This window comes from Pelophylax lessonae (assembly GCF_965119305.1).
Source record: "Pelophylax lessonae genome assembly, chromosome: 8".
Lineage (NCBI taxonomy): Eukaryota > Metazoa > Chordata > Amphibia > Anura > Ranidae > Pelophylax > Pelophylax lessonae.
This window is the reverse complement of record NC_138775.1, coordinates 200,824,800-200,843,468: the sequence shown is the minus strand read 5'-3', so window position 1 is coordinate 200,843,468 and position 18,669 is coordinate 200,824,800. Positions and strand designations below refer to the sequence as shown.

The 18,669-nt window shown below is 46.8% G+C and overlaps 1 protein-coding gene across 1 annotated transcript in view; it reads left to right on the top strand.

The window, feature by feature from the left end:
• Positions 1-12,850: 12,850 nt before the first annotated feature.
• The window catches only part of LRRC8D (leucine rich repeat containing 8 VRAC subunit D), a 128,880-nt gene continuing 123,061 nt past the window's right edge, over positions 12,851-18,669 (top strand). Inside the window, exon 1 of the mRNA XM_082266557.1 lies at positions 12,851-13,062. The gene's annotated coding sequence lies outside the window, so the exon portion shown is untranslated. The remainder of the gene's footprint in view (positions 13,063-18,669) is intronic.

Below are 18,669 nucleotides of genomic sequence, written 5' to 3'. Positions count from 1 at the left end.
ATGGAGAGGAGAGGAGTACAGGGAGTCAGACATGGGGTGGTATGGAGAGGAGTACAGGGGGTCAGACATGGGGTGGTATGGAGAGGAGTACAGGGGGTCAGACATGGGGTGGTATGGAGAGGAGTACAGGAGGTCAGTCATGGGGTGGTATGGAGAGGAGTACAGGGGGTCAGACATGGGGTGGTATGGAGAGGAGTACAGGGGGTCAGACATGGGTTGGTATGGAGAGGAGTACAGGGGGTCAGACATGGGGTGGTATGGAGAGGAGAGGAGTACAGGGGGTCAGTCATGGGTGGTATGGAGAGGAGAGGAGTACAGGGGGTCAGTCATGGGGTGGTATGGAGAGGAGAGGAGTACAGGGGGTCAGTCATGGGGTGGTATGGAGAGGAGAGGAGTACAGGGGGTCAGACATGGGGTGGTATGAAGAGGAGTACAGGGGGTCAGACATGGGGTGGTATGGAGAGGAGAGGAGTACAGGAGGTCAGTCATGGGGTGGTATGGAGAGCAGAGAAGTACAGGGGCTCAGACATGGGGTGATATGGAGAGGAGTACAGGGGGGCAGATATAGGGTGGTATGGAGAGGAGCGGAGTACAGGGGGTCAGTCATGGGGTGGTATGGAGAGGAGAGAAGTACAGGGGTTCAGTCATGGGGTGGTATGAAGAGGAATACAGGGGGTCAGACATGGGGTGGTATGGAGAGGAGTACAGGGGGTCAGACATGGGGTGGTATGGAGAGGAGTACAGGGTGTCAGACATGGGGTGGTATGGAGAGGAGTACAGGGGGTCAGACATGGGGTGGTATGGAGAGGAGTACAGGGGGTCAGACATGGGGTGGTATGGAGAGGAGTACTGCCGGCATCAGATGGAACATAAATTAATGCAGCCTAAACTCAATCCTATTAAACTCCTTTGGCGTAAATGTAAACAGCCAGGTCTTCTTGTCCAACATCAGTACCTGACCTCAAAAATGCACAAGTTCTCACAAGCTCAATACAAAATCTTGTGGAAAGCCTTCCCAGAAAAGTGGAAGCTGTTTACAGATGCAAAGGTGAGACCAACTCAATATACCACCCCATGACTGACCCCCTGTACTCCGCTCCTCTCCATACCACCCTATATCTGCCCCCCTGTACTCCTCTCCATATCACCCCATGTCTGACCCCCTGTACTTCTCTGCTCTCCATACCACCCCATGACTGACCTCCTGTACTCCTCTCCTCTCCATACCACCCCATATCTGACCCCCTGTACTCCTCTTCATACCACCCCATGACTGACCCCCTGTACTCCTCTCCATACCACCCCATATCTGACCCCCTGTACTCCTCTTCATACCACCCCATGTCTGACCCCATGTACTCCTCTCCATACCACCCCATGACTGACCCCCTGTACTCCTCTCCTCTCCATACCACCCCATGACTGACCCCCTGTACTCCTCTCCTCTCCATACCACCCCATGTCTGACCCCCTGTACTCCTCTCCATACCAACCCATGTCTGACCCCCTGTACTCCTCTCCATACCACCCCATGACTGAACCCCTGTACTCCTCTCCATACCACCCCATGTCTGACCCCCTGTACTCCTCTCCATACCACCCCATGTCTGACCCCCTGTACTCCTCTCCTCTCCATACCACCCCATGACTGACCCCCTGTACTCCTCTCCATACCACCCCATGACTGACCCCCTGTACTCCTCTCCATACCACCCCATGTCTGACCATTGTCCCATCATTTTTTTCCCTCCTCTTACATGTTATACGTGGGAACACTCACCTGCCCAACCCAACAGATCCAGCAAGTATTGTCCTGCTGTGATTTGCAACACCTCTTCCACAGGCCTGTGAATGGAAAGCGAAGCATCCCGGTATATGTGGTGAACACATTTCAAAGTCTTAGAGACGTCATTCTCACCTAGACAAGAATGGCAGCCGCAAGACAGGGTGTACAAAAAAAAAATGAAAAAAGGAGAACAAACCAGAGAAAAAAATAACGATGCCAAGTGCATTCAGAGGGTGAAAGTCTACTTTCTTGCCCATAGTTTTTAAAGGGATGTCCAACAATCTCATATACCATAAGTATGATCGTCAGGTGTCAGACTTTGGGCCACTAGTGATTAGTAAAGGCAAACTGCCAGAGATTTTAATGTTCAATCTCCCTTCATGTTCACTTACTCAACATCCAGTACTTGCACATACATGTTTGCATGGGAAACGTGGCTGTGCTCAATGAGCTTTGGAGTGTAGTTTAAAGTTTACCAGAGTCCTAATATGCAATAAATCTATTTTAAATTCCCTCTGATGCTGTCTAACCCAGATTGATGAAGACAACTGTAATACTTTCTTTGGGCAGCTCAACAATCTGGTGCAGGAGGGTGGGATCTGTGTGCAGCTGCAGCCAATAATTGGATATCTTTTCGCAGCCAATCAATACCTCTTCCTACAAACTTTACCAGCTCTAGAGCCCAAAGAAACCTGCAGATGCCCAATAAGAGATTTTAATGCTTTCAGAAGCAATAATAATGTTTGAAAGACATTCAGAGTATATCTTAGTGTTTAGGACTGCTTTAAAGTAAATGTATTAAAAAAGTATAGGGTGATATATGCGCTGTCACGTGTGTATCTGAGTAGGAGGATTCTTCTAATGTGTTTTTTTGCAGCTGGTGACAAATATATAACTCTGAGATTCGGATTCAATCTGATTCTACATGCAGCCAACTCTAGTATTTCTCACTAGAGAACAATAGAAGAGATCTCAGAAGAAACTTAGACCGAGTCAACCAATCGCAGTGAGACCTCCCAAACTAAAAGAAAGGGGTCTCACCATAAATATGTACCAATGTTTAAGAATGACCAAATAAATAATCTATAAGCAGCTAAAAAGTCAACTGATTGAAGCAAACAACATATAAAATCCAACTCTTGTAGGCTGATCCGATTCCTTAAAAAAATTCTTAAAAAATCCTTAAAAAAATTCCTATATCCGCCTAGGATATATGAAGATAGAAAAATATATCCAACTTGTAGACAACTCCCAATCTATATTAAAAGACGTGTATGATGCGAATCCAAAAATTGATCCAATTCCTTAACACTAATCATAAATAAGTAATCTAAATATCTGTTCCCAGTGGAATTATGGCTTCTTTTCCTAAAACAATATGAGATGAAAACAGGCTAAATAGTTGCAACAGCTTTACGATCTTTGGGTACACATGCATCATCGCTGATTCATTTGTGAGAATATTGGCTATATATGTGAATTACGAACTAGTATTGCGATCCAGTCGGCTGTTGCGACTATTTAGCCTGTTTTCATCTCATATTGTTTTAGGAAAAGAAGCCATAATTCCACTGGGAACAGATATTTAGATTACTTATTTATGATTAGTGTTAAGGAATTGGATCAATTTTAGGATTCGCATCATACACGTCTTTTAATATAGATTGGGAGTTGTCTATAAGTTGGATATATTTTTCTATCTTCATATATCCTAGGCGAATATAGGAATTTTTTTAAGGATTTTTTAAGAATTTTTTGAAGGAATCGGATCAGCCTACAAGAGTTGGATTTTATATGTTGTTTGCTTCAATCAGTTGATTTTTTAGCTGCTTATAGATTATTTATTTGGTCATTCTTAAACATTGGTACATATTTATGGTGAGACCCCTTTCTTATTTTAGTTTGGGAGGTCTTGCTGCGATTGGTTGACTCGGTCTGAGTTTCTTCTGAGATCTCTTCTATTGTGCGCCGACTCACTGGGGTTTTTTAGAAAGAAAATGTATTACAGCACATCCAGTCAGTGGCGTACCTAGAGCATTTGGCACCTGGGTGGATCCTATATCTGGCACCCCCCAACTTTAAAATGTAAAAACACCCACAAAAATTTGTAATGTTTTCAAGAATATTTATTGCACACATTTAACAGCCCCCCTATCACAGTGCCCCTTGCAGTCTGCCCTCCGTCTCTCTAATCACAGTTCCCCCTTTTGCACTCTCTGCCTCCCTCCCCTGCATAGTCCTACCTTCAGCATAAATAGATAGCTAATACTATTAGCAATGTGTTTAAGTTTGAGTATGAGATTGGAGACTTGCTAAAGGAGAAGGCCAGAGACTGCAGACATAGTACAGGAGACGGTCAGAGACTGCAGACATGGTACAGGAGATGGTCAGAGACTGCAGACATGGTACAGGAGATGGTCAGAGACTACAGACATGGTACAGGAGATGGTCAGAGACTGCAGACATGGTACAGGAGATGGTCAGAGACTGCAGACATGGTACAGGAGATGGTCAGAGACTACAGACATAATACAAGAGGTGGTCAGAGACTGCAGACATGATACAAGAGATGGTCAGAGACTGCAGACATTAAACAGGAGAGGGTCAGAGACTGAGGACATGATACAGGAGATGGTCAGAGACTGAGGACATGATACAGGAGATGGTCAGAGACTGAGGACATTAAACAGAAGATGGCCAGAGACTGAGGACATGTTACAGAAGATGGTCAGAGACTGCAGACATGGTTCAGGAGATGGTCAGAGACTGCAGGCATGGTACAGGAGATGGTCAGAGACTGCAGGCATGGTACAGGAGATGGTCAGAGACTGCAGACATGATACAAGAGATGGTCAGAGACTGCAGACATTAAACAGGCGAGGGTCAGAGACTGAGGACATGATACAGGAGATGGTCAGAGACTGAGGACATTAAACAGAAGATGGCCAGAGACTGCAGACATGATACAGGAGTTGGTCAGAGACTGCAGACATGATACAGGAGATGCTCAGAGACTGAGGACATGATAGAAGATAGAAGAGCACTAGGGGGGCCGGAGAGCACAGGCGAAGAAGAGAGCACTGGAGGAGCTGAAGGGCACGGTGGGGTGGGGGACTGGAGAGTATTAAGAGGGGGTTTGGAAAGCATTGCAGGGGGGTTGGAAGGCGCAGGGGGTGGAGAGCACTGGGGGGGACAGGGAGCATAGGGGGGAGGGAGATGAAAAGCACAGTGGGGAGCTGAAGAGCACCGGGGGAGGGCTAAAGAACAGGGGGCAGTCCAGTGCACTGGGTGGGGGGGTTAAGAGCACTGAGGGGGGGGATAAGAGCACTGAGGCGGGGATAAGTGCACTGAGGGTGGGGGGGGGGGGAATAAGAGCACCGAGGGGGGGGATAAGAGCACTGAGGGGGGATTAGAACACTGGAGGGGGGGGGGGGTTAAGAGCACTGGTGAGCCAGCAAAAGAAGTTGTATAGGAGGGGGATGGGGCAGCTGCATATAGATGAATTGATCTTTCCCTATTCTTCCGGCAGGAGGGAGAGGAGGACAATCAGTTATTCAGCAGCTGCAGAAAGAATAGGGAAAGATGAATTCCTCTATATGCAGCTTCCCCATCCCTCTACTACCCAGCACACACACTTTGGCAATGGGCACTCACCTTCTTCCCGCCGAGGCTCCGCCCCTTCTTCCCACCGAGGCCCCGCCCCTTCTTCCCGCTGAGGCTCCGCCCCCTTCTTCCCGTCGAGGCCCCGCCCCCCTTCCCGCCGCGGCTCCGCCCCCGCTAGTCCTCGGACTGAAGGAGCTGCCACTGCCTGCCCTTTACACAGTGCCCTTTATGCCACTGCATCCAGTGATTGGTGGGCGATCTGGGGCAGCCGCAAGGAAGGAGAGTGATTGCCGCTGTCAAGTAGCATTGATTTCGGGTGTGGGCGGGACCGGTATGCGGGGCTCCGCCCCATTGTTCCGTGCATAGAGAAACAGAAGCTGTCTGCGGAGGAAGGTGGGCGTGGCATACCGGCCCCGCCCACACCCGACATCAATGCTGAAACTTGACAGCTGCATTCACTCTCCTTGCGGCTGCCCCGGATTGCCCACCAATCATTGGATGTGCTTTAATTATTTTACACTGCTGAGGTATGTAGCCCCGAGTTCTCGGCCAAACCCAGGCTTTGGGACTCGGGGCTAATCATTTTAGAAAAGCAACAGGAGACCCGGGGCTTTTGGGGAGCACACTCGGGGCTATAGCCCAGGTCAGCCCCCCCCTGCCGACGCCACTGCACATTGCCCATTTTAAAGAAAAGAATAATGCCTGTAGAAACTTCCCTCTTTCATTGATTGTAAAAATTAATCTGGTAAAAATTAGGTTTCTTCTACTATTGCTGTATATCATACTGAACTCCCCTACGTGGATTCCTAAAGCTAATATTAATTCCCTTCATAGATTAATTTCTGAATTTCTTTGGCAGGGAGGCACCCCCAGAATCTGCCTTGTAGTTATGTAACAACCTTGGAGTGAAGAGGGTTTGGCAGCAGGGCCGGCCTTTGGGGTGTGAAGTTGGCAGTGCATATCTTTTATGAATTATTTGGGCTTTGCAACCTGTATTTGCACATAGCTGGTTTACCAGTCCATTTGATGATGCTTCAGTAGCCCGAGAGGCAGCCATGGTGGGTTCTTATGAAGCACTGGCCCATTTAGTTCATGGAGGATCATGATCTCCTCAAACCAAAACTAACTCTATTAGATCTGTCATGTGGGCCTGGAGGGTAACCGATGGGGCAGGATTAGGGGGCCCCTTCGCCTCATACTCTGCTGAAAAAATCCCAACCTCCCCCACTTTTACACATATGAGGACCCCAAAGTGTGGAAGAGAAATGAAGTAAAGAAACTGGGTAATATTACTAAAAATGGAGTACTTAGCCCCTTTGATGAGTTAAAATACTCATATCACCTCCCAAATGCCCAGTTTATTCAATATATACAGTTTCGGCATGCTTACCAATCGCAATTTGGGGGTGCTCCTGCCTCCTTTAGTCCTTCAGGATTAGAGTCCATATGGGGCAGATTTTTTTTAACATTTTTGGGATTGCTCAACTATCCAGGTTTACTGGACTAATCTTCTCCAATGTATTCAGCCTGTCACCACTATTCCTCTTAGCGCCTCTATGAGGACCTGTCTCTTAGGTTTGGTGGATGGTTTAGCCCCCTACTAGAACTATACATACTCTACTTACCCTATTATTGTACTATGTAAGGAAACGTATTATCCTTTTGTGGGGCAAGACTGCAGCCCCAAATTTAACATCTTGGAAGGCTTTAGTTAATAGGACCCTTCCCTTGTACAAAGCAAATGTGTGTGTGTGTGTGTGTGTGTGTGTGTGTGTGTGTGTGTGTGTGTGTGTGTAAGATGTCCTGTGATTGACTGATTTGTCAACTTCTTTGTGTTATACACTGCCCGGCCAAAAAAAAAAAAAAAAAAGGTCGCTACCTGGAATTAGCTAACTAACTAAGCTAACCATGCAGTAACTAACTATCCTATTGGAAAGCTACTGCATGTGCCCAAAGAATGAGGTCAGCTGACTACCTGAATACATACTTGCCAACTGTCCCTTTTTTCCAGGGACAGTCCCTGCAAATAGGAGCCTGTCCCAGGAAATTTATATTATCCCTGGAAGCGCCTGTTAATCAGGCTGCCCATAAATGTTACGCAGAAGTAGTGCAGCTGAATGGGAGACTTATTTCAACTCTGCTACTGTGGCCTTAAATTTGAAATTCCTTTTTTTAATCTCCTGTAATTCTCTCTATATTGAGTAGACTCTATAATCTGTTAAGTAGGCGAAATTAATTATGCAGAGTGGGCGGAGCTTCAGGGAAGTGGGTGTGGTAATTGATAGCTGTGCTGCAAAGTGTCCCTGAATTTTTTTTAAATGTTGGCAACTATGTGAATATACTGAATGACCAGGTTATTCCATCAATGGAGTTTTTTTCTCCCCGGATTGCACGGGCATATTCCAAAATAACAATGCCAGGATTCATCGGGCTCAAATTGTGAAAGAGTGGTTCAGGGAGCATGAGACATCATTTTCAACCATGGATTGGCCACCACAGAGTCCAGAACGTAACCCCATTGAGATCGGGATGTGCTAGAGAAGGCTTTGCGCAGTGGTCCGACTCTCTCATCATTTGGTGAAAAATGAATGCATCACCGGACGGAAATAAATTTTGTGACATTACAGAAGCTGTGTATGACCTTTTTTTTTTTTGGTGGTTACTTTTTTTTTGGGCCGGGCAGTGTATATCATGCTGTTCTACAGTGTTGTTGATTACTTGACTGTATGGCCCCTTTCACACATAGGTCCGTTTGTCTGTTTTTCATCCATCCATTGACGGATGAAAAACGGACATAAATGCATCTCTATGTAAAAACGGATGACAACCGTTACCATCCGTTTTAATCCGCTTCCGTCAATGTCTGTTTTTTGGAATGGATGAAAGCCCTATTTTTCATCTGTCAAAAAAACGGATCCGACAAAAAACGGATGTAAACAGACAAATGGTCAGTTTTTCATCCGTTTTTGCATTGGTAGTGGATGTAAAAAAAACGGATGAAAAATGGATGAAAAACAGATGAAAAACTGGTGAAAAATGAATGGAAAAATGGATGAAAAACAGATGAAAACGGATGAAAAACTGATGAAAAACTGATACATTTTGACGTGACTGAACTGATGAACTGAACGGATCGTATGTGTGAAAGGGGCCTATGGGTAATGCTTTTAACCACCTTATTTTTAGGACTTGTGTGTAAAGTATTGTAAGCAGTGCTTTAAGTGGGCCGGTATGCACTGGTACTCAGTACCGCCACTTCCAAATATGGCTCTTGAGCATACCGCCAACTCTCCATGTGCCTTAGCATACCAGTATGCTCATTTTGGACATCTGCGCCCTCAATTGCCCCCCCCCCCCAAGAATATTTCCCGCTCCAGAGCCAGACCAGTCACCACCAGTGAGTCCCCCTGCTCCAGAGTCCCAGCCCAGGCCAGGGAGGGGGGGGGGTGCTCTGTGGGGACCCTGATGTGGGGTGGGGGGGCGAAAAAATGTATAGGCTATAATAGAGTACCGGCACCTCTTTTGGGCCACTTAAAGCACTGATTGTAAGGTTACTTTTGTCCTTGATATGTAGAGAGGGTCATGAATCCTGAATGTTTTCATTGTGAATAGAGGATACTTTTCCAGTCACAGGCAATTTTGTTTTCTATGCTACTTGATTTTAGCTTGTCACTGTTTTGTTATTTGTCTTGTAATTGTCTTGTAATTCTTATTTTTTTGTGCACATTCACAAAAAGTGTAAAAAATTTATTTTGTGTTTGCATTGCCAGTAATTGGTAATGGCACTCCAAAAGTGGTTAAAAAAAAGATGTATGTTTTTTGTGTGAAAAAATGTCATACATTCAACACTGAAAAGGGTGCATGAGCTACATTCCCGCACTTTGGTGTGCGTAGGGCAGTCCATTCAAATGAATGGGTTTCCCTGTGTGTGCGCACATTTACAAAACGCTAAGGGCTTCATAAACACTTGCCTCATAATGAGGCATTTGACATAATTTTTAAAGAACTCTGAATGCCAAACAAAGCACCTGTCGCTTAATATGGTTACCTCACAGCCCTGTTTACAAGTTGGGCTTGCTTTGCTTTGTTTCAAAAATGATATTCCATGTCACTTTCTTGGTGCTTCAAAGCATCTTCAAAGCCTCCAAGAAATGTCTATGACAACACTCGCTAACCGCATCTGCAGATTTTAAGGGGCTTTTGTTTAGAATTAGCTTTTCTTTGTTTTGGAGGTATTGCAGGTAAGAGATATCCCAGGATTCACTGGGAAACCAACAAGCAAACAAAAAACAAGTTTTCAGCAGTCAATTCTGGTTCACGTGCAGAGCTGGGGGTTACTGCTGAGTGAGAGATCAGCAGAGCTGGGGGTTACTACTGAGCAGGGGATCTGTAGAGCTGGGGGTTCCTACTAAGCAAGGGATAGACAGAGCTGGGGGTTACTACTGAACCGGGGGACCAGCAAAGCTGGGAGTACTACTGTGTGGGGCATCAGCAGACCTGCGGGTACAACTGAGCAGTGGATCTGTGGAATGAGAGTACCAGTGGCAGACCAACCATTGGGAGTACAGGGGCGCCGCTCCCCCCCCCCTATCCATGCATCCGGCCCCCTAATCTACGTGCAGGGCACCGGATGCATGGATTCCAAAGGTTTTTTTTTTTGAAGCACCTGATTAGAGCCAGAGGCTCTAATAGGCTTCAACAAGGGTAGGCTCGGGGCGCAGAGCACTGCGCCCCGAGCCCACCCAGTTGTGTCACAAATAGCGAATGAATATTCGCTATTGCCACACTGATTCTCCTCCCGGACAATCAGGAAGCGGGTCCTGAGACCTCTTTCCCGATTGGCAGAAAGGAGGAGGCATGCTATTGGCCAAGAATGGGGGAGGAGACAGCCACTGAGAAGGGACATGAAGGAGCCTCAGGAGAAAGCCGCCGCTGCCTCCTGTCAGTCCGGAGGAACAAGGTAAGTAAACTGGCGGGGGGGGGGGGGGAGATGTGGTGGTGCAGGCTGGAGTGAAATAGAGGGGGGGGGGTCCACAGCCAGGTCCGGCTACCACCCACCCCCACCCCCCCGACTGATAGAGCACCAGTCGCCATTGGAGGGTACTAATAAGCTTGGGATCTGCTGAACAGGGGTACCAATGAGCTGGGGACCTGTTGAACAAGGGTACTAGTTAGCTGGGGATCTGCTGAGTGAGGGGGTGTTAATGAGCTGGGGTTCTGCTGGGCTCCTTCAAAAGAAATAAAAAATCAACACACATCGGGCATTTGCCAAGCTTCAAAAAAGCATCACCAATGCAAATGTGAATGCATGCTAAGAAATTTCCCCTTGCTTTTGGAGATTTCCTTTTTGTTTAGTCTCTGGGATAGGAATTGAAGGGAAATTTCACCACTGGCAGGCAAATAGCAAAAAACTTACCTTGGCAGGGGCTTTAAAATGGTTGTAAAGTTTGAAGGTTTTTTATCTCTAACTTTCAAGGTTTTTTTACCTTTTCTACCCACATAAAAAACCTTCTGCATACAGCTAACACTGCAGTCCCCCTAAATCTTACCCGAGTCCGATCCAGTGATGTGCAGGAGAGCAGCTGCTCCCCTGGGTCTCTGCCTCTTCACAGTGAGACACAGTAGTGGGAGCCATTGCTTCCCACTGCTGTCCATCACAACCAGTGAGCCAATATGGAGAGTCTGGAGTGTTGGCAGGGGAAAAAGAGGATTAAGCCTGCTCTGTGCAAAACCACTGCACAGAGCAGGTAAGTAGAACATGTTCATTTAAAAAAAACAAATCAAAAATACCCTTTGATATCACTTGAACTCTTCCTGACTTTACCAAAAGCCCAAAAAAGTTTTGGCTTTAGATACATTTTAACCTCTTCCGTACATGTACAGAAGCAGGGTGGCCCTGCAGCGCAAAATCACCTTCCTGTACGTAATTTTTGGTTCTGAGGCGTGCACGTGTGCCGCCGGTGACCCGCTCCCTGTAATTGGACACAGCAGGAGCCATTTAGCAGGTCCAGTGGATGTTTTCCGGCATCTGGCAATCGTTCTTGAGAGAGGCAGAACGGGGATCTGCCTATGTAAATAAGAGGGGAAGATGGAGATCTTGTGTTTCTGCTAAGCTCTCTGTCTTCCCACAGTTGAAGCATCCCCCACACAGTTAGTAACCACCCCCTAGGAACACATTTAAACCTTTGATTTGCCCTGATGTTAACCCCTTCCCTGCCAGTGTCATTAGTACAGTGACAGTGCATATTTTTTTAGCACGGATAACTGTATTAGTGCCACTAGTCCCCAAAGAAGTGCCACTTAGCCTCGGTTCACACTAGGGCGACCTGTGAGGCGACCTGGTCGCCTCACAGGTCGCCGCAGGTCGCCTCCCATAGGGAAGCTGCGGACCCGTTCTAATAGGAGCGACACAAGTCGCTCCGACCTAGAAAAAGGGTCCGGAGCTTCTTTGGGGCGACCAGGAGGCGACCGCCATAGACTTCAATGTTATGAAGTCCGTGGCGGCCGCTCCGAGGTCGCGGCGCGCTGCTCGCACCGCGATCTCGGAGGTCGCCCCGGGAAGTAGCGTCGCGGTAGTGTGAACCGGCGCTTAGTGTCTGATTTGTCCCGCTATAAGTGGCTGATCGCCGCCATTACTAGTAAAAAAAATAAATAAATATTCCATAAAAATATCCCATAGCTTGTAGACTCTAATTTTTGAATATAATAAATATACACTTATTGGGATTTTTTTTTTTCCAAAAATATGTAGCAGAATACATATTGGCCTAAATAGAAGAAGATATTTTACATTTTTTATTGGATGTGTTTAATAGCGGAAAGTAAAAAGTATTGTTTTTTTTTTTTTTTTTTTTTTCAAAATTGTCAGTTTTTTTCTTTTTAGCGCACATAAAAACGCACAGGTGATCAAATACCACCAAAATCAAAGCTCTATTTGTGGTGAAAAAAGGACATCAATTTTATTTGGCTACAGCGTCGCACGACCGCGCAATTGTCCGTTAAATTAACGCAGTGCCGTATCGTAAAAAAATGCTCTGGTCAGAAAGGGGGTAAATCGTCCGGAGCTGAAGTCGTTAAAGCCGAACTATTCCTCAATTCTACTTCAGCAATGTGAAGACCGCGAGATTCCTCGCTGCCGCCATCTTCTCGTCGGCTTCTTTCAGGTTCAGGATAATCATTAATTTATTCTGGCTATTGGAATGAATGAATTCTCAACTGCTAAGCTTGCCAATTTTTTATTTATTCTTTACTTTCTAAGTTCTGCTTGTTTTAGACACTTGTGGTATTGCTTGTGCATACTTGTTTTTTGTTTGCATTAGAACTACTTTCCTCTGCATACAACTCAATGGAAAGAAGAGCAGTGGAGGAGCTCCTTACCATCTGACTTGGCACACGCGCACAGCGCCACCTAGAGGCCATAGGCGGTACAGTCACGTCTGTAGAGTGGCTGGGGATGCGGAGTGTTATATATCGCTCGGCTCTCATCTCATCGCTCCATCTCCAGGAAGGAGCACCGAGCCGGCCGAGTCTATGTCTGTCCGTGTGTCCTGTCCCTTCTACACACAGCGAGCGCCCCATGCCGCCCTGTGCCCACACTGCCAGCCCGTGACCGGCACCTGCCCGCTAAGGAGGAGGAGGAAGAGGAGGGGAGAGCCGGACCCCGCTCAGCTCAGGTGAGATCACCTTTCCCCTATACTACCGGGGGCCAACACTCTACCTGGGGGGTACTCACCACTCCATGGGCACCACTACATGGCTTCTGTGTGTCATAATACCAACACACACATATGCCAGCCAGGGGACTGCTCTACGTGTGCCATACAGTGCATGTGACTCTGCTCTAGCTGTGCCATACATGTTCTATAGGTGTGCCATGTATCTTCCGGAACTGTGCCATAGATGCACCATGGATCTGCCATAGATGCACCATGGATCTGCCCTAGGTGTGCCATGTATCTTCCAGAACTGTGCCATAGATGCACCATTGATCTGCCCTAGGTGTGCCATGTATCTTCCAGAACTGTGCCATAGATGCACCATGGATCTGCCCTAGCTGTGCCATAGATGGGCCATGTATCTTCCAGAACTGTGCCATAGATGGGCCATGTATCTTCCAGAACTGTGCCATAGATGTGCTATAGATGCACCATGGATCTGCCCTAGGTGTGCCATGTATCTTCCGGAACTGTGCCATAGATGCACCATTGATCTGCCCTAGGTGTGCCATGTATCTTCCAGAACTGTGCCATAGATGCACCATGGATCTGCCCTAGGTGTGCCATGTATCTTCCAGAACTGTGCCATAGATGCACCATTGATCTGCCCTAGGTGTGCCATGTATCTTCCAGAACTGTGCCATAGATGCACCATGGATCTGCCGTAGGTGTGCCATGTATCTTCCAGAACTGTGCCATAGATGCACCATGGATCTGCCCTAGCTGTGCCATAGATGTGCCATATATCTTCCGGTGCCATATATGCACCATGAATCTGCTATAGATGTGCCATATATCTTCCGGAACTGTGCCATAGATGCACCATGGATCTGCTATAGATGTGCCATAGATTTGCCATGTATCTTCCGGAACTATGCTATAGATACACCATGGATCTGCTATAGATGTGCCTTAGATGTGCCATGTATTTTCCAGAACTGTGCCATAGATGCAGCAGAGATCTGCTGTAGATGTGCCATAGATGCACCATGGATCTGCTATAGATGTGCCATAGACGCGCCAGGGATCTGCTATAAATGTGCCATAGACGTGCCAGGGATCTGCTATAAATGTGCCATAGACGTGCCAGGGATCTGCTATAAATGTGCCATAGACGCGCCAGGGATCTGCTATAAATGTGCCATAGACGCGCCAGGGATCTGCTATAAATGTGCCATAGACGCGCCAGGGATCTGCTATAAATGTGCCATAGACGCGCCAGGGATCTGCTATAAATGTGCCATAGATGCACCAGGGATCTGCTATAGATGTGCCATAGATGCACCAGGGATCTGCTATAGATGTGCCAGGGATCTGCCATGTATCAGTTAGAACTGTACCATAGATGCCCCATGGATATGCTGTAGACGCACCAGGGATCTGATATAGATAGATGTGCCATAGAAGCGCCAGGGATCTGCTATGGATGTGCCATAGACGCGCCAGGGATCTGCTATAGATGTGCCATAGGCGCGCCAGGGATCTGCTATAGATGTGCCATAGGCGTGCCAGGGATCTGCCATGTTTCAGTTGGAACTGTACCATAGATGCCCCATAGATCTGCTGTAGATATGCCATAGACGCGCCAGGGATCTGCTATAGATGTGCCATAGACATGCCAAGGATTTGCAATAGATGTGCCATAGACACGCCAGGGATCTGCAATAGATGTGCCATAGACATGCCAAGGATTTGCAATAGATGTGCCATAGACACGCCAGGGATCTGCTATAGATGTGCCATAGACACATATCTGCCATAGATCCACCATATATCTGGCAGGGATCTGCCATAGATGCACCAGTTTTCTGCAATAGCTGTGCCATAGATCCACCATATATCTGGCAGTGATCTGCTGTAGCTGTGCCATAGATCCACCATATACAGTATCTCACAAAAGTGAGTACACCCCTCACATTTTTGTAAACATTTTATTATATCTTTTCATGTGACAACACTGAAGAAATTACACTTTGCTACAATGTAAAGTAGTGAGTGTACAGCTTGTATAACAGTGTAAATTTGCTGTCCCCTCAAAATAACTCAACACACAGCCATTAATGTCTAAACCGCTGGCAACAAAAGTGAGTACACCCCTAAGTGGAAATGTCCAAATTGGGCCCAAAGTGTGAATATTTTGTGTGGCCGCCATTATTTTCCAGCACTGCCTTAATCCTCTTGGGCATGGAGTTCACCAGAGCTTCACAGGTTGCCACTGGAGTCCTCTTCCACTCCTCCATGATGACATCACAGAGCTGGAGAATGTTAGAGACCTTGCGCTCCTCCACCTTTCATTTGAGGATGTCCCACAGATGCTCAATAGGGTTTGGGTCTGGGGACATGCTTGGCCAGTCCATCACCTTTACCCACAGCTTCTTTAGCAAGGCAGTGGTCGTCTTGGGGGTGTGTTTGGGGTCGTTATGTTGGAATACTGCCCTGCGGCCCAGACTCTGAAGGGAGGGGATCATGCTCTGCTTCAGTATGTCACAGTACATGTTGGCATTCATGGTTCCCTCAATGAACTGTAGCTCCCCAGTGCTGGCAGCACTCATGCAGCCCCAGACCATGACACTCCCACCACCATGCTTTACTGTAGGCAAGAAACACTTGTCTTTGTGCTCCTCACATGGTTGCTGCCACACACGCTTGATATCATCTGAACCAAATAAGTTTATCTTGGTCTCATTAGACCATAGGCCATGGTTCCAGTAATCCATGTCCTTAGTCTGCTTGTCTTCAGCAAACTGTTTGCAGGCTTTCTTGTGCATCATCATTAGAAGAGGCTTCCCTCTGGGATGACAGCCATGCAGACCAATTTGATGCAGTGTGCGGCGTATGGTCTGAGCACTGACAGGCTGACCCCCCACCCCTTCAACCTCTGCAGCAATGCTGGCAGCACTCGTATGTCTATTTCCCAAAGACAACCTCTGGATATGATGCTGAGCACGTATACTCAGCTTCTTTGGTCAACCATGGCAAGCCCTTTTCTGAGTGGAACCTGTCCTGTTAAACCGCTGTATAGTCTTGGCCACCGTGCTGCAGCTCAGTTTTAGGGTCTTGGCAATCTTCTTATAGCCTAGGCCATCTATATGTAGAGCAACAATTCTTTTTGTTTAGATCAGAGAGTTCTTTGCCATAAGGTGCCATGTTGAACTTCCAGTGACCAGTATGAGAGAGTGAGAGCAATGACACCAAATTTGACACACCTGCTCCCCATTCACACCTGAGACCTTGTAACACTAACTAGTCACATGACACCAGGGAGGGAAAATGGCTAATTGGGCCAAATTCAGACATTGTCACTTAGGGGTGCACTCACTTTTGTTTCCAGCGGTTTAGACATTAATGGCTGTGTGTTGAGTTATTTTAAGGGGACAGAAAATTTAGGGCTCTTTCACACGGTCCGCCTCCGTAGGCGGATCCGTGCTGCTCAGCGGGGATCGATCCGCGATCCCCGCTGAGCCGGCGGATGACCGCTCCATCTCCGCTTGCAATGCAGAGAGGGAGGTGTCACAGCCCCCGCTGCTCTCTATGGGGAATCGGATGAGAGCGGAACGCCTGTCCGCTCTCATCCGATCCCATCCGATCCCATCCCCAGGACGGATGGAAAATACGGTTTCCATCCGTCCGGATTTCACGGACAGGATCGGATGCGGATGGCAGCGGGTGTCAGCGGACATGTCACCGCTGACATCCGCTGCTCCATAGGGCTGAATGGGGCATCCGATCAGATCCGCCTAAAAACTGACAGGCGGATCTGATCGGAACGCCCGTGTGAAAGAGCCCTTATACAAGCTGTACACTCACTACTTTACATTGTAGCAAGCAAAGTGTAATTTCTTCAGTGTTGTCACATGAAAAGATATAATAAAATATTTTCAAGAATGTGAGGGGTGTACTCACTTTTTTGAGATATTGTGTATTTTTCCTTTTCAGCCCTTGTGTATGGGCTCTTATGGACACTATATTTATATATTTGGTGTGATTTCTTTATACATGTTTTTCACCTAATAAGTTTTATGATATTATATTGATTCATTTTTGTGTTTTCACAATATTGAGTTCAATTTTTTTAATGCTTCTTCATATATTTATTACAATTCTTGCATATAGTGTCACAGATTGTGTAAGTGGCTGCTCATTTGTAATTTATATGTTTTAGCGCGGATATCCTATATGATTTTTGATTTCCTTTTGGAAAATAGCACAGTATGTTGTAAACCTCATACAGGAGTATTTCTTCTCCTCTGTAGAACTGCTCCCCGCTCTACACATCTTATTCTTCCTCAGGCTCCTGTTGTCCGGGTGTAGTAAAGTGATCACTGTAAGTTGCTCACTCGGCACCTCCTCCAATCAGAAAAATCCCTGTATTCTTTTCAGTGAATGCAAGGTGCATTGGGTCTAGAGGAGGGGAAATCATGATGTTCATCTGCACCTCCTCCTCCAATCACAGAGCACCTTGCATTCACTAAAATTAATATAAGGCCTTTTCTGAAAGGAGGAGGTGCCAAGCAAGTGACCCTCCGTGATATTTTTACTATAGCCAGAACTACAAGTGTCAGGGCTGGATGTTCAGTGCTAATAGTGGGCTGCTGCCTTAGCAGGGCTTTTTTTCAGCGGGAACGTGGGAGAACGCAGTTCCGGCACCTCCAGCACTAAATGTATATAAAAGCAAGGGGTGTGCTGGAGGGTCTATTGATGCTGGGGGATTTACTGTCACTGGTGGGGATCTGTTTTTGTGTGAGGGTCTATTATTGCTTGTGGGGGACCTATTGTTGCTGGGTTGGTGTCCATTGTTACTGGGGGAGTCTATTGTTGTGTGAGTGATCTATTGTTGCTGGGGTGGGGTCTACTGTTTCTGGGGGAATCTATTGTTCCTGGAGGGACCTAATGTTGCTGGGTTGGTGTCCATTGTTGCTGGGGGAGTCTATTGTTGTGTGAGTGATCTATTGTTGCTGGGGTGGGGTCTACTGTTTCTGGGGGAATCTATTGTTCCTGGAGGGACCTAATGTTGCTGGGTTGGTGTCCATTGTTGCTGGGGGAGTCTATTGTTGTGTGAGTGATCTATTGTTGCTGGGGTGGGGTCTACTGTTTCTGGGGGATCTATTGTTCCTGGAGGGACCTAATGTTGCTGGGTTGGTGTCCATTGTTGCTGGGGGAGTCTATTGTTGTGTGAGTGATCTATTGTTGCTGGGGTGGGGTCTACTGTTTCTGGGAGAATCTATTGTTGCTTGGGGGATCTATTGTTGCTGGCTCCAGGGAATCTATTTAACTGATTTTCTTGTTATTAGACAAGAACAAATTTTATACAAATGATATAGCACCATAAACTTATACTTGAGGCAGTATTGGGTGGTGGGTAGGGGGTGAAACCAAGGGACGTTCTTGGAGAGGGGTGGGGAGCAGAGACAAGCTGGGACTTATAAGGGGGGGAGTTCCTGCACCTATTCTCTGAGAAAAAAAGCCCTGTGTCTGAGTATAAGTAAAGCTGGTAATACATATATAGATTTCTTTCATTGAGATTTATCCATCCACACTCTGTAGTACAGATGGATGAATGTCTTG